This window comes from Balaenoptera physalus, assembly GCF_965194825.1.
Source record: "Balaenoptera physalus genome assembly, chromosome: X".
Lineage (NCBI taxonomy): Eukaryota > Metazoa > Chordata > Mammalia > Artiodactyla > Balaenopteridae > Balaenoptera > Balaenoptera physalus.
The window spans coordinates 33,573,196-33,587,430 of record NC_138903.1 but is presented as its reverse complement, the minus strand read 5'-3'; the positions used below and the strand labels follow the sequence as shown (position 1 = coordinate 33,587,430).

At 50.7% G+C, this 14,235-nt stretch overlaps 1 protein-coding gene and 1 pseudogene across 2 annotated transcripts in view; one reads left to right on the top strand and one right to left on the bottom strand.

Moving 5' to 3' along the window:
* Nucleotides 1-14,235, bottom strand: part of PRRG1 (proline rich and Gla domain 1) — a 371,943-nt gene that overhangs the window by 242,702 nt on the left and 115,006 nt on the right. The window lies entirely within an intron of this gene.
* LOC309651901 (ferritin heavy chain pseudogene) lies at nucleotides 9,656-12,479 on the top strand (annotated as a pseudogene). Its single transcript has one exon. The product of its transcript is annotated as a ferritin heavy chain pseudogene (transcript).

The following is a 14,235-nucleotide window of genomic DNA, read 5'->3' as shown; positions in this document are numbered from 1 at the left end:
ATTTGCCTGTGCAGTTAATCAAGAGGAATACCCGTGAGCTGGCTTACTAGCTGACCAACCCAAGTGGGTAACACCATCTGGGAACGGAACACCGCTTGCTGGAGGTCTGCCATGCCGCTACGTGCTTTTGCATATTGCCTCTGTCGTGTGTTGCCCGCAGTATCCATGCCAAAATGTCACCGCTGCCATAATAAGTCAATGATCTCCCCAGAGCAGCCGTGACCAAGGCCACACGGTCTAATGAGACAGTCAGACCACTAATTTAAAAGGCCTTAATTGACCATTAATGTACATGAGGGTCCTCCATGCCTCCTGCTGTGCAAAACTGGCATGATCCACTGGCTTTGTCACTTCCATCACCACAGTGACCCAAGTGACTCCCTGGATTTCCAACCCTGAATAGGCCCCATGTGACCCTAAGTCCAGAGAATTCTTTTCACAGGGCGCCCCCCTAATTACAGGGCAGCGCTACTACATTTCGGGGGGGTTCCTGAAACCATCCATCAGGCAACCGGAGGGCACGGACGTGGCTGCTAGACACAGACGAGACTGCTGCCCAGATGCCCCAATACGTCACACTCAGGGCCCTCCGTCACCACTGCTCCAGAAGGGTCTCCCTCGAACAAATTTCCCTCAATGGAAAGGGTTCCCCACTCCCTTCCTAATAAACCTCTGATTTAATTTTGTCCCTTATGGGAATACACAGGCAAAACCTCTACTGCGAGTTATGAAAACTTGGGGTTCCTGGCTACTTAACCTCCGGACAGCCACTCTCTAAACTCCAGGCCCCGAAACTCACATTCTCCCAGCTACGGCCCTCTTCTGCCGTCCATCCTCTAGCCCCAAGCCCGTCCCCGCTACCCCCTCGGCCCCCTTCCCGAACCTCCAGGGCTGGCAGCCACTTAAGCTCCTACCCTCGGGAATCAGCCGCTCCCAGGGGCCTGTCCCACCACCTGGGGACAATTACCCCTGTACCACTCTGGTGGTCCATTAGGACAATAAAAATGCACAGTCCTTTTTGGCCCTACTAGACATGGGGACCCAAGTCACTGTCATTCTAGGCAATCCCTCTGTATCCCCAAAAGGGAAGCCCTTCTACCTACAGGGCATTGCTGGTAAAACAATCCAAGCTTCACAAACCTATTCGGATATCACTACTGGGACCCTTCACCTCAAATGGCTTCCTCTGGTGGTGGCCCCCCAGCTCGTTCTTTCCTATTATAGGCGTGGAGGTACTGACACAACACCGTGCCACATGGAATAAGCCCAAGTTCTTGGCCTTCCTGGTGGGACTCTCCAAATGGACGCCAGGGACCCTTCCTCCCCTAGTCAAGACGGTAAACATTCCCCAGTAGCGACTTAAACAGGCCACTGAAGGCCTACGCCCTGTCATTAACGACATGCTTGAGACTGGAGTCGTGAAGCCACCATCTCCCCGTTCAGTAGCCCCGTTTGGCCCGTACTTAAGCCAGCCACCAACCGAAGGCACCTCACCGTTGACTATCGAAACCAAAAAGTGCTCAGGTTCCCCGGTAAGGCTCCAGTTCCTAATAATATAGAACTGGCTGAGGATGTACAGTCGGCCCAAGGAGCGTCCTCTGTGTTCACTGACCTACTAACATGTTCCATTCTGTTCCCATCGTGGAGGAATCCCAGGCTCCGTTTGCTTTCACTTTTGAAGGGGGCCGATTATACGTTTACGTGCTTCCCAATGGGATATTTAAACGGCCCTGCGACCACACATAACCTCTGCCACCAGGACTTAAGCACCTTACGGTTGGAAAGGTGCCGTTTCTGGCATTATACTGATGACATTATGCTCAGGGGTTCCTCTGAGGAAGCAGTACGGGCAGATTTGCATCCCTTCGCACACCAACCCCCTGGACCTCAAGAGCCAAGGCCTGGCCTCATCCGTCTTGTTTCTGGGCGTCACCTAGTCCTCTAAGGGCTGAGAAATTTCCCCAACAGCCAAACATCAACTACTCACCATTAAACCACCCACTACACTCAGACAAGCACAACACATATCAGGCCTTTTCGTGTCCTGGAGGCAACACGCCCCTCATCTCGCCCCATCGCACACGCAGTCGCACACAAGTCACCCACCTTCCACCGGGGCAAAGCCCAACCAGTGGGCTCTGCAAGGTGCCCAGCACGCAGTCCAGCGGGTCTTACCTTTAGTCCCCACTGGCTCCGCATGCCACGTCAAGTGGCCTCCTGGAGTCTCGGGACCAAACAGGAGCCTACCTGGCTTCCTGGGGGGTTGTGGACTAAGCACCTAGCCCAGCGGCAGGCCCGCGTACTCCCCCTGGGCACCAGCTTTTGGCAGCCTCTTGGGCTCTTTTAGGAACTGAGCCCCTAGCCAGCCCCCACCTGGGATTACTCTGAACACAAGTTCCTAAAGTGCCCTGGGTTAGAGATGCCTCTGAAGAGAAAAGCTCAGCACGGCCACTGATGCCTCCTTGGTAACAGGGAAATGGTACCTGCAGGGGAGGGCTAAACCTGAGGTCAAAGGCCTTTCCAGATGGCAGGAGGATGTGGTCTCCCCCATGCTCAGCCCCTTGCCGGAGAGCCCCGAGGAGTGACAGCCCCCGTCCCCACCCCACCCCACCCCGCTTTCTCCTCCTGTGGCTACTCGGGGAGCCCCTTGGGACCAACTGTCTGAAACGGACAGGGGGTTAGTGCTCTTCGCCAAGGGCAGGGCCATCACTGCGTGCCATGCGGCTCGCTGCAGGGCTGCGTCACGCACCCGGCCTCGGGCACCTTTCTAGTCGGGGAGGACACCCCTGGCTCAGCCCAACGGGCAGAAGCTGTGGCTGTTCACCCAGCCCTTACGGAGGCCACAAAAAGGGGCCTTCCACAGACTCCCGGGCCGCTGCTAACAGCCTTGCACTTTGGCCTGGCCAGTGGCTAAGGGACAACTTCCTCACGCAAGGCAAGGCCATCTGGGGCTCCAAGACACGGAAGGAACGAGGAGAACCCCCGACCCCCATCGTCAGTTCTCACGTTTCTGCTCACGCTAACCGCTCCACACCTGAAGCCATTTTCAAGAATGCTGCGGTCAGACCCCCTCACTCAGCCCTCCACTCTCTGCCCCGTGGATGCCTCAGGGTACCGACCCTTCTCCCCAGCTGGCGAAATGGACCCGCACAACCTCAGGTCATCGGGGAATTCGTGCCTGAACAAGTCGTGCTCATGCGAGGGGACGCCCCCCTCCTCAGCGGCAGCCAAGGTGGTGACAGATGAGCGCGTTCTCTGCACCCAAAGCAAACAACGGGGGCCGTCCCGACGGGGACCCACTCCCCCGGGGAGCCCGACCATACTCCCGCCCGGCTGGGGCTTCCACGTGACCCATCACCATCACTGATGCTTAACACGAGGCTTCTCTTGGTGAACTCCACCCCAAATTCCTCCTCAAAACAGGTAATCTCTTTCCTTCCTACCTTCACTGCTGCTCCCTTCAGATCGCCGCCAAACACTGCTGACTCTGACCAGGGCACCCACTTTACCTCTCAGGAGATTCAACAGTGGGCTCTCCCCCCCAACATTCTTCCAAACTTCCATCTGGGTTCCCGCCCCCAGGTGGCTGGCCTCATCAAGCATCTTAATGACCTTCTTAAAGAGACACTACTTAAATTATTTTCAAGCAAGTGGTTCTCGACATGGATGGACCTCTTGCCGCAGGCCCTCATCTTGCTTAATTCTCACCCCCTGAGCCTTTATACCCCTCCTACCAATTATTACACAATTACCATACACCCTCCAAAATTCCACGTTGGGTCATTTCTGGCAGTTCTCAAGCTTTCACACTCCAGCACGATGCCCTTTAAACGTTGACCTCTGACTCCACTTCCCTATGCTGCTATGATTTTCTTTTTAATCATCTGACCATCTGCTTCCCTCTGATATAGGCTGATCGAGGGCAGACAGTCCAATACGGTCCCCTCACCACTGAATGCCCCACAGGCCACAAGCCCACCAAGTCAGTGCGAGATCATCGCTTTGGAGATCCTGCCCACGGTGACGACTCTCCAAAAGGAGCCACCTCCACACCGGCCGCTCTCACCAAACACAGTGGCTACAAGAGCCGGCTGATGAAACTGAACTCCCCAGCTAATTCAGAGGAAGTAGAAGTCATCGCCCCGGGACCAACCAGTGGCGCACTTTGGGTGCCTGAAAGAGGGGCAGGAGCTCTGCTTGGTGGACGCAGGCCACATTTGGGGATGAGAACATGGCGAGCAAGCTACAAGTCGTGGCCTGACCCCACGCCAGACAAGGCGACCCAGTACTTTCCCCCACCAAGCAACCGCGCTCAGCCATTAAGCAACACACAGATAGCTCATCCAGAAGGAACGTGACCCAAGCTCATTCACACGTCAGCGCTCCATCTGGTGATGGCTGTTCTTACTGCTTTGTACCGCCTGGGTGACAGGGTTACTGGGAGAGCCCTTGGGCCTAATCCTCACCCAGATATAATGCTGTAAACACACTGCTCCGGCCCACAGTAGCACCACAGGGTGGAAAAGCGGGGAATGTTGGAGAGCCCTGCGGGAAGGGCTCAGGCTAGTGTGCCACCGAGTCTGAGCGGCCAAGGGATCGCATCCCTTTATAGGCAAGGGGCCCTCTGGAAGCAATGTCTAAATGACACTTGCCCAATTTCAACATCAAATCGTGCTACAAGCTAACTGGCCCTATGATTGCCCGTACATAAAACCCACCTGGGTACAGGGACTGTGCTCCCAGGATTTGCCCACAGATTGCCCTCACGGGTTGAGCCCAGGAATGCCTAAGTGGCATCCATAAGCTCTCCCGTAGCCTGGGACATAAACGTGCCCAGAATCTTTATGTGCTTGGATGAGCTCCTCCGGGAAGGAAAGGACAGCAACCCATTCTGTTGCCAAATGTGCCCCTGATGACCCCAGAGAGCTCTTAACAATTTGTTCCACTAGCAGCAGGCATCAGGTGTGCAGCTCGGTCCTCGGGGAAGCCTCTAAGTTATGTCAGGCTAGCCTATGCCCAGCCCATGATCAGTACCCCAACTGCATAGCCACATGGGAGGACGCACCCGCCCCTGGGTGGCCACCACTCCAGAGGACCTCACCCCTGAGTGAGACAGACTCACTGCTGGAGAGGATACCATTCCAGACAATACCGCCCCAGCCCAAGAGTTCACCACTGGAGATGCCCATGCGTCCTGTACCAGAGAGGACACCCCAGGGCCATGGCACCAGTTGGAGACCTAGCTGCTCACCCAGATGGCCCGACTTCCCAGTTTATATTGCGGAACGCTGCCATGGAGACTAAGACTTTCCAGAAACAATGGACTAAACGCATCGCCCCGACGGCATCGGGGGATGACCTACTATGGTATGATTTTGCAGAACTTGCTGGGTCCTTGCTCGCTGACCCTACCCTATACCAAGAGGCTCGTCAGACTGTGAGTTTGTCCCCTGCCGACAGCAGGACAGCACCGTATCATATTTCCCCACGGAAGCAGGCCAAAATGTGCGCTCCCAACCAGACAGCTCCCCGCCTACAAATGACTGAAGGCTGTTAACGTCCTCACCACTAACTCAGATGCTTCAGCATCACGGGGCGGGGGGCGGGGCGGGGGGGGGGGATTGTACTGCAAGCAGCTGAGTTAGTATTTTTTTTAAATTTTTTTTTTTTTATTGTAAAGCAAGTGCCTGACCTTAAGCTTCTGATTGCCTAGGCAGCCACTTCAAAGACAGCTATCTTGAATAAACACACTGCCGGCTACAGGACTAGAGGAAGAGCCAGGCGGCCCCGCCCCAGAAGTTTCCTTTGTTTTGGAGATCTCTGGTCGACTTAGGGAACTGACCATCTGACCACTTGTTTTTCCCTTCTGGCATTTTAATTCCCGCTCATGTTTTAAATGCACCAATAAAGACTGAACCTGTGAAACCCTAGGCATCCCATGCTAGGCCCCAATAAAAGAACCCCAGGCCTGCACACGTACTCTCTTTCTACCAATGACCTCGCTGTGTGGCTCCACGCATGCCATGTATCCTCCAGGACCTGTGAGTAACAAACCATGTTTTTTTTTTTCAAAGTTCCCTGATCGTCGTTACTGAAGTGCATCTTGCAATCATAATAAGAACCGCAGGGTGAGGTGGGGAGGGAGGGCGGGTCCAATCACAATACTGGCTCCCAAAGGGGAGAGGTCTGTGAGGGCTGCCTCAAGCAGTATGGCCCAGGTGAGTGCCCCAGGCATTTCTGGACAACAGCAGCGCTACTGAGAGGCTGAGCCCACCCCCAAGACTTCTGTTGTTTACCTTCCTCCTGTAGCGGTTCTTCCTCACCCCTCCCTGGGTCAAGCTGATCACGTGATAAGCAGTCAGTAATCACAGGACCACAGCTAGACTAGAACTCCCCACAAGAGAGTCCCCGTCTCTGGCCACACGTGACAGAGGAATCCTTTAAACTGCTTCTGGATGAAGAAGCACAACTGAGGTACTGGATTTCTGAACGACACGTGCTCAACCATAAAATCACGGTCAGGAAAGCACTGAGGACCAGTGATGATCCCCACCGCTCTCTGCGCTCGTTTCCACAAGAAATGGGTCCGAGTCCGTTGCTGGCCACTAAAGGCAGAACATGGGTGGTTTTCTGACATATCAGCCCCACCCCTCCCCCCAGATTAAAACACCAGGTGTGAAGATTTATGGTCCACATTTGAGAAGTGTGGTTTAGTTACGCCAAAGAGGTACACATAACCAGTAAGCAATTTTGGGGGATTTACGTGCATCAGACTGTTGAGAGAGGGAGACGGGTGGTGATCTTCGTCAGACCTCACAGAGTACAGTCTGCTTGGAAAGAAGCATACACACATGTCAATGGTTACTTGGAGAATCGACCAAGGGACAGGAGTTTGGGAGAGAGGTGCTAAATAATTCTCTAGAAAACTGATTTTAGTCTATGTGGAAAGGCAACCCAAGTCTCTGTTCTAACCCTAGGATGAAATATTGATTACCCCCATTGAAAGAGGAGGAGAGATCACAAACTTATGAGGAAATGTCACCTATCAATTAGACCAGCAGAATGTAAATCAAGAACAACCCAGCTGGAGGGGTTGGCCAGGAGGCACATGACAGGAGTGATGCCCAACTTCAACCCCCTCGTCCCGGCCAAGGTCAGGGGCTTGCCGGCCATGGTCAGGGGCTTGCCGGCCTGCTGAGGAAAAGTGTTGTTCCATCTCAAACTGTGGTCCTTCATAAATTTTTAAAAATTTACTTAAACTTCTTTCCTAGTAGAAGCTGAGCAAGAAGAGACTGTCCTGTATGGCTGGGTACGGGAAACCTGGCCCTGCTGAAGGTTAGGACTGTGCCGAGAAGGGGGGCAGAGGGGTTACTGAGCTGCTACAGAATCAGAACAGCTGTCTGTCTGCACCTCTTTGTTCTCTCATTATGTGAACCTGGGAGAGGCCTCAAGAAACGACACGACACAGTGTCCTGTGTGTACCCCATTTTATTGACTGAGGTCACTAGGGGTGTAGCTGAGAGTCAGATCTGACTTCACTGCAATTTCCACGTCATCCTGCACAAGAAGTTTATATCGCAGACTTCAGTTTCCTCGTGCGGGAGATGATAAAAACAACCCTCCCTCACAGAATTGCGAGGATTAGTGAGAAGGCAGGGAATCACCGGGTCTGGGGAGGACTCATCAAGTCTTTCACTGGGACTGGCGCCCTGGTCCCCTCGGTTAACCGGTGCTCGCCGCGGCCAGGCTCCCGAACCCCGGCCTTCGCGGCGAGCACGGCCAGGCCACCCTGCCCCAGGGCCTCCCGAGGCAGCGTCTGGGCGCTGAAGCCATTTCCCACCCCCACAGATGTCTCAGACTGGTTGTTCCAGGCCTTCCTGAGCCCGCTGTTGCTGCTCCTTTCTCTCTCTCTACTCTTTCCCGAAGGCGAAGAACTGCTCAGGGAACGAGGTGCTAAGCGCCAGGCGTGCTGTGTGGTGGAGGAGACACGCGCAGGTCTGGGACTCCCTCCAGCCTACAGCCCGCACACTCCAATAGGGCAGGCCAACAGGTACGACCCCTGGACCATCTCCTTAGCTCCGCTGCCAGTTCTGCACCAGTATCCTCCTCTTCTGGGGAGCTGCCCCACACAAACACATCCTCCAGTTATGTGGTTCCTACATGACCCACATCTCCCTCACCACAGCTGACTGGCTCAGGGGTCAGCCGGTCCCAGTCCCACCCCTTATGCCTCCTGTTGTCAGCTTAAGGCCGGGCACCTGAGGACCAGCCTGGGTTTGCTCCCCAGCACTGAGGGAAATGGAAAAGCTTACTCCTTGTGCTTCATGGGTCTTTGAGGGATTTTTCATTCCACTCTCCATGAGGGAAAAAGGGAACAGGACTGATATATATTATTGATGAATTTTGCAAAAGAAATAAGAGCCTGATGATTCAGCTCTATCTAGACTTTTTAACTTTTGGATCTGCGTTTCCACCAAGAGGAAATGCTATAAAAGCTTACAATGGCTTATAACCTGTAGTCATCCAGAACTTCCTTGGGTAACTAGTCAGGGTAGGCTAACTGCTGTAACAAATATCCCAAGTCTTGCTGGCCTAAGACAGTACATTTTTATTTTTTGTTCTTACCAAGATCCAGGGCACAGTGGTGGTGCAGGCGATGGGGTGATAGTCTCCTTACGTCATTCAAAGGCTCAGGAAGGGAACCCATATGAGAGCAGGTCTGAGATAACCGCAGACCCGCTCAGCAGAAGAGGAAGAAACAAAACAGAATGACACAATCTATTACAGAAGAGATACACGAAAGTCTGCTAATGTCAGAAAATGCCAAGCTTTTGGCACTTGGGATGGTCCCTATCTTACCTACAAGCTCCACACCATGTATCCCAAATAGAAAAGACTCCCTAACTGACACACTGAGCCCCCCCATTCAGAGGAGAAGACTATTAGTGAAATGGGCGTCCCAACTGTAGATCAGATCCATGCTAGTTACCTAGGCTGATCTCATGACTCCTTCACTCCCAAATACGAATGGACAAATGTTTGCTAGATATTGGAGGAAAGTGAAAGAGAAGATCATGATGAACAAACAGAACAATTTCTGGAGGAAAAAACAACTATAACACAGGAAACGGAAGAGAACATTACCAAAAATTACAAATTCATATTCTCAGAATTTTAAGGAAGACAATGGGTTTATAAAATGAGAACAGGGTGCTATAAGAGGGAGCAATTAGAGAACAAGAGAAAGTCCTTGGAAACCGAAAGATTTCTGCAAAGTTAAAAACTTAATAGATACCAGGTGCTCAGGTCAAAGTCACCCTGCCTCACCCAGGCTTTGATGGAACGTGGGTGCAGCGTTCGTGCCCCGCCCACCCCACGCGACCTCTTCCGGTAACAGAACCGGAAGCCCACCGCCTAACTCCCATAACGGACCCCATTTCGGGTCCATCCCAGAGCCGGCATCCAGCCATCTGCCACCCGGCTCGGAGCCCAGCGGCTGCGGCCACCCTCATCGCCCACCCTGGGGATACTCTGAGGCCACCGCCGCCTGCAGTCCCGCAGGGCCCGCTTCCACACCGCCTTCACCTTGGCCTTCAGGCCCGCCATGCTGCCCGCGCCGCCCGCCGTGCTGCCCGCGCCGCCCGCGCCGCCCGCCATGCTGCCCGCGCCGCCCTCGCAGGTGCGCCAGAACTACCAGCCCGACTGCGAGGCCGCCGTCAACAGCCATTTCACCCTGGAGCTCCACGCCTCCTTCGTGTGCCTGGCCGTGGCCTTTTACCTCGACCGCGACGACGTCGCCTTGAAGCACTTCACCGGGTTCTTCCTGCGCCGCTCCCACGAGCACAGCGAGCGGGCCCAGGGCCTGATGCGCCTGCAGAACCAGCGCGGGGGCCGCCTCCACTTCCAAGACATCAGGAAGCCAGTCAGTGACGAGTGGAAGAGCGGCCTCAAGGCCATGTGGTACACCTTGTGCCTGGAGAAGCTCGTGAACCGGAGCCTGCTCAACCTGCACCAGCTGGCCACCGACAAGAGCGACCCCCACCTGCGTCTCTTCCTGGCAACTCACTACCTCGGCCAGCAGGTGGCGTTCATCAGAGAGCTGGAGGGTCATGTCACCACCCTGAGCATGATGGGGGCCCCGGACGCCGACCTGGCAGGGTACCTCTTTGACAAGCTCACCCTGGGCGACAGCGACAAGAAGAACTGAGCCTGGACTTCCCCAGAGCCACGGGGTGACCAGAGCCCTGGTCACCGTGCCTGCCATGCAGACGGCAATAGTGCCCTTGCAGAAAAAGTTCACTTAAGTTTTTTTGTTTGTTTTTTTTGCAACAAGTGCAGGACTCTCTTTTCCTGGACTTTATTTTATCACTTAAGTTTTTTTCTTCCAGTTTTTCTGTTTCTTCCAATAAAGTTATTGGTTCATAAATAAATAAAGGTCTCTGGCTGATTCATGTGGGCAAATCTCTCACTTTTTAAAACAGGTATCCAGGAGGCTCTCCCCCCACCCATGCCCCACCCACATGCAGGTCAGGATCTCCACAGAGGGAGGGAGAAGGCGTTCCATGGGGCCCTGGAAAGTGCAAAATCCATCTTCCCCTTATAAACAATGTGGGTATATGGGGGGTGGTGAGGTGAGGCCCTGCTGAATGCGGGTGCCTGCGAATAGCAGGAGTATAAAAACATGGTATAAAAATCACAGTAGTGTTGCTTCTGGAGGAAGAATGAAGGGAATGGGATGGGACAGGGATAAAAATAAAGGGTCCTTAAACTTTACCTGAAAACTTTGAGTTCACTAAAATATGTAAATGTTAGTGTTTGTTGATTCTGGGAAGCAAGATGGAGACCCCAGAAGCCAGCTTGGCAGGGTCCCTCTTTGACAAGCTCACCCTGAGCGATAGTGATAATGGTCACTGAGCGAGCCTCAGGCTGGCCTGCACACAAACATAGGGGTGACTCCCTAGTCACCATGCTGGACATGCATATTGCCCTTACAACACATGCAAATGTAGGTTGTTTTACAGTACTCTTTCTTCCATTAAGGTAACATGGTACCCCAAACCCCAAATTACCTCAATAGAAGGAGTGAAAAATATAAGGTCCAGGCTGAAGGTCAATTTGTGATATTGAATATCAAGTAGAATAAAGCTCTCTGAATGTTAAGCCAAGTTACTCTGACTCTGGCCGCTTTGAAGAATGTAGAGGATGAGGAGAGTTGAAGCTGAAAGACCAGTTAAGAGATAACTGTAGCAGGCCCACAGAGACAATGGTGGCTTGAACGGCGGTGTTGGTAGAGGAAATGAAGAGATGCAGGCAAATTTCAGATGAACTGGAGGAGTCTACAGGAGCTGCTTTATGGACCAGAGGTGAGGAATGGGAAATGACGAAAATCATCTAGGCTCAAGCTTGGATTTGAACACCCTGGCTGATGGTCGTGCTATTTATTAATCTGGGGGTATTTGCAGGGGGACTCGAGGAGCTGGGAAGGCATGTCATGTAAAATCTGAGATGCCTATTAGATACCCAAGTGGAACTGTCATGCAGGTAGCCAGAAAAATGAACCTGGAGCTCAGGGGGCATGTCAGGTTTGGACAAATACATATGGGACATATTAGCCTATATATACATAGATGGGTTGAGGTCATGGAGTAGATAAGCTCACCAGAAAGGAAGCAGAGAGATTATGGCACAGGCGGCCCCAAACCCAGAGCAGCCAACACTCAGAGGATGGGATGAGACACTGGAACACCTAGAGAGCTGCTGGTCCCACTTGGACCACTGCCTCATTCCAGACTGTGGCCACCTGTGTCTGCTCAGAGTTTATCTCAAGATCAGCCTGTTCTTAATCTCAGTGTGGTCTCTGGTTTCTCCTTTCTAGATGTGGAGAGGCATTAGCCTATTACCTTGTCTTCTTGACTATAGGTAGAAAGACAATTATTTCCCAGTAAAAGGATTTCCCAAGGAAACGACAGACCTGCTTTTCTATGTTTGTTTTTTTTTTTCTGTTCCCCTTTTAAAACTCTTCCCCTCTCTCAGTCCATTCTCTATTTGAGCAGATGAAATCTGTTCCCATGTAAACCCTAAGGTTGTCTAGGTCTGAGAAAAAATACTCAAAACATATTGTTTCTTCTGTGTCGTGTACAGTTTACAAAGGTCAGAGTTAGAAATTTTCAGACTTTGTATCCTATATTCAAAGACACACGAGTAGCTTGAGTCATTTTAGAGTTACTAGATTGCTTTCAACATTTACTGAAATATGAACAAGTTTAGCTAAGGAGTCATTTCTTTCTACATTTCCCCATAACTGTGCTTCAATACTTTGTTAAAAATGAGGATTATGGTCCTTTGAGTTTAATTTCCAGAAAAATGGTGTTGAATGGTATTTCCCCCTTTACTCTTTTTAGTCAAACTTGTTTTTTCCGCTTTCTCTGTCTGCTTTGAGGTCCCTGCTCTCTCTCTGATACAGTCTCAATACATACATACATACATATACACACACACACACATATATATATATATATATATATATATATATATATAAACTGTTCTCCTCTAGATATGAGGAAGCACAGGCTGAGCAGCTGTTTGTGAGTGTTTATAACTATAAATTGTCTGAAGATCCTTCTTACTCTCCTGTTTTGGAGAAACAGTTTGGTGTCTTGGATCCTTCACCACAGCTTGGCTGGATTCAAATCCCAGTTTAGCCACTTGCTAAATTGGGGGAACTTGGGCATGTTATTTCACTTCTCTGCGCCTCAGTTTCCTCATATGTAAAACAGGGATAATAAAAGCGTCAACCCCATTGGAGAAAATATTTGCAAATGATGCGACTGACAAGGGCTTAATATTCAAAATATACAAACAGCTCATACAAGTCAATAACAAAAAGAACAAACAACCCTATCAAAAAATGGGCAGAAGACATTTCTCCAAAGAAGACATACAGATGGCCAAGAAGCACATGAAAAGATGCTCAACATCACTAATTCTTAGAGAAATGCAAATCAAAACTACAATGAGGTATCACCTCCCACCAGTTAGAACGGGCATCATCAGAAAATCTACAAACAACAAAGGCTGGAGAGGGTGTGGAGAAAAGGGAACCCTCCCGCACTGTTGGTGGGAATGTAAATTGATGCAGCCACTGTGGAGAACAGTCTGGAGGTTTCTTAAAAAACGAAAAATAGAGCTACAGCATGATCCAGCAATCCCACTCCTGGGCATATATCTGTACAAAACTATAATTCGTAAAGATACGTGCACCCCAGTGTTCATAGCAGCACTATTTACAACAGCCAAGACATGGAAGCAACCTAAGTGGCCATCGACAGATGAGTGGATAAAGAAGATGTGGTATATATATACAATGGACTATTACTCAGCCATAAAAAAGAATGAAATAATGCCATTTGCAGCAACACGGATGGACCTAGAGATTATCATACTAAGTGAAGTTAAGTCACACAGAGGAAGACAAATGTCATATGATATCACTTATATGTGGAACCTAAAATATGATACAAATGAACTTATTTACAAAACAAAAACAGACTCACAGACATAGAAAACAAACTTACGGTTACCAAAGGTGAAGGGGGGAGGTGGTATAAATTAGGAGTTTGGGATTAGCAGATACAAGCTACTGTATGCAAAACAGGTAAATAACAACGTCCTACTGTATAGCACAGGGAACTATACTCCATATCTTGTAATAAACAATAAGAAAAAAGAATATGAAAAAGAATATATATGTATAACTGAATCACTCTGCTGTACACCAGAAACATATTGTAAATCAACTAAATTTTTTAAAAAGCATCAACCCCATTGGGTTGCTGAGATTAAATGAGTTAATATTTTCTAAATACTTACAACAGTGCCTGGCACATATAGTACATATATTATTTGTAAGCCATCATTTATCATCATTACCATCATTATCATTCACTTACTTCTAAGTTCATCTGTGGTGTTTATGATTTGTTGATGAAAGGATTTCACATTTATACTTTGCCACTAGGGGTCTCTCTTGCATTTCGACCAACTGTGTCACTCTGCATATCACGAAGGAGAAATCCTTCCTAGCTGCTTGGCTGCCAGTTGCTGCCAGGCTTCAGGAGGGTAGATTGCTGTTTTCAGTGCCCCAAACTCAGGCCCAAGCCTGGAGGTGAGTTCTGCTGTGACAGCCCTCTGTGGTAATTCCCCATTTGTCTCAATCAGCCTCCCCTTTAAATCGGC